This window comes from Thalassophryne amazonica, unplaced genomic scaffold (assembly GCF_902500255.1).
Source record: "Thalassophryne amazonica unplaced genomic scaffold, fThaAma1.1, whole genome shotgun sequence".
Classification (NCBI taxonomy): domain Eukaryota; kingdom Metazoa; phylum Chordata; class Actinopteri; order Batrachoidiformes; family Batrachoididae; genus Thalassophryne; species Thalassophryne amazonica.
The window spans coordinates 1-2,660 of record NW_022986663.1 but is presented as its reverse complement, the minus strand read 5'-3'; positions in this window follow the sequence as shown (position 1 = coordinate 2,660).

Sequence of the window (2,660 nt, the reverse complement as noted above, 5' to 3'; positions counted from 1 at the left end):
CTGACAATCACAGTCTGTAGTGATGTAATTTTTTTTTTTTGCAAAAATTAATATTCCAATTAACAGAGTGCATGTTTATGCAAGTTGCCCCAAGACATGTTTCTGAGTTAGCTCTGTCAGTTTATCACAGTAATCTTGAAATTATATATTCAGTAGGCCTGAATAAATCATAAATCGACAAATTATTGGTTACCGTGAGTGTTTAAATCATTTCCTATTGTTCATTCTACCTATGTTTGCACACATAATTTAAATATAGTCCAACATTAACTTTCTGTAGGCAGTAAATGATATTTAATGTTTTCTGTAATATGAAATTTTACAAAATTTTAGAATATATATATACTTTTATTTTGAGGCATTTTGAGGCACATACAACATGAACATTATGTGAATGTTTGCAAACACACTGAACATTAAGCATACATTCTATAAACATTTGATTGATTTTTGCAAATGTTTGCTTCCATGCAAACATTAGACAAACATCACGAACATTACATGCACGTTCCAAACTTGCTGAACAGTAAACAAACATTCTATGAACATTTGTTTGACGTTCGCAAATGTTCGCTTCCGGGTGGGTTGACACCTCTGACCACTACCTTTGCACCCCCCACCCAGAACTAAACCAAACCACCTTTTTAAGGTTCCTTAGATGACCCCAAAATACAATCAGGATGTTCCCAAAAATAAAAACTGGCCTCAAGCCAGTTATGCAAGATAGCATCCAAGATGGCTGCCAAAATAGGGTTTTTCACTAAAACACCTTTTAAACAACATATAAACAACTTAAATATCACAGATATTCAATCATAAGGGTCTATTGGGGGCCATTTTGGACGCCATTTTGAATCTTAAATCCATGAATGAATTTAGTTTAGGCACAAATGAGTTTGCTGTGACCTGCAATGGTCTTCCCATTGAATCTCTGTGATAATTAAGTTGCTTGTTGTAAAGAAAAACCGCTTTGCAATAAGCATTTAAAAAACCCTCAGTGACGATCACGATTACAGAATACAGAGTTTACAACTGCTAATGGATAGTTTCTACCGAGTGCAGATAAAATTGCTTATCGTTATGCCCCATGTTCCTGCCACGGTGCTGTGATGCGGACCACATCTGTCCCAGATCCGTGCCAGATATGGTCTGTAAACGGTTGGTGTTTTGCGGATCCAGTTCAGATCTGGTCCGGATCTGTTCCAGAACTGTAAAGCGGAGCCGTGCTGGATCTGGGCCAGGGTGCAAAAACTGTCTGGACCGGATCTGTTTTCGGGATTGCTACCAGATGTTGGACTACATCCGGCCCAGATCTATTTGCTGTCTGGGACAGTTTTCACCGTCCAGTAAAGAAAAATATAAACTGCAAACATCTGTGAGGTTTCTTCTGGTGGTTTAGCTACGTGTTTCCTGAAGACACTACAAGGGTAGCTGGTGATTTTGTTGGGAATCAGCTGCTTAATGTTGTCATGACCTGCACCAAAGACTGAAGGTGCCTGGATGACGGAACATCTTCTTGCAGTTCCTGGCCTGTGGACTTACTGAGCATTTTCTACTTGGGTGGAATCTGCAGATGTCTATCGCCAGAGCGAAGTGATGATGGAGCAGCTGGGTTTACAGACCATTCATAGACACGAACCATTCAGACAAAAAAAAAAAAAAAAAAGACTATTCATAGACAAGGACCATTCATAGACATGTGATGGCTGATGAGAGATTTTGAGTTGATACTGTCGCTTTAAGGACTTTCCACGGTGCGAGACGTTGCGCAGCGGTCCCAGGCGCCGTCGTCAGCCTGTTTCAAGCTGAAAACCTCCACATTTCAGGCTCTATTGATCCAGGACGTCGTGAGAGAACAGAGAAGTTTCAGAAGAAGTCGGTTTCAGCATTTTATCCGGATATTCCACTGTTAAAGGAGATTTTAATGAAAGACGTGTGGACGGGTCCGCGCGTCGGGACGCAGCCGGCGCGGTGCGGCGGCACAGGAAAAACACCTCCGTGTTGATAACCATTTGTAAAATCCAGGCGGCTTTTGATGGCTTTCAGTGGAGTGAGTATATGAGAAATTGTTTAACAGCTGGACATGTTCCAACTTGTCCTTAAGGCTTCCAACAGAGGTGTTTTTCCTGTGGTGGAGCGTCGCGGCGGCTGGGAGCCGACGCTGCAATCCGTCCGCACGTCTTTCATTAAAAAAATCTCCTTTAACAGTGGAATATCCGGATAAAATGCTGAATCCGACTTCTTCTGAACCTTCTCTGTTCTCTCACGACGTCCTGGATCAATAGAGCCTGAAATGTGGAGGTTTTCAGCTTGAAACAGGCTGACGATGGCGCCTGAGAGCGCTGCGCGACGTCTCGCACCGTGGGAAGTCCTTAAAGCGACAGTATCACCTCAAAATCTCTCATCAGCCGTTAAAATTTTCACCGAAAACCAGCTTAATTTTTCGAACCGTGTCCACTTCGATGTGTCTCACAGGTTTAGAAAACATTTTGATCAAACAACGCGCCAGTCTCTCAGCAACTTCTCAGACAAAGGAATTCCGATGAGGGGCTGGACGACTCCTCCCACAAGGAGTGCTCACAGGCGAATGACGTCACCGACAGGTGTGGAAAAACTCACGCATGTGCACGAGGGTTCAAGCACGTCTGACGTAAAAACAT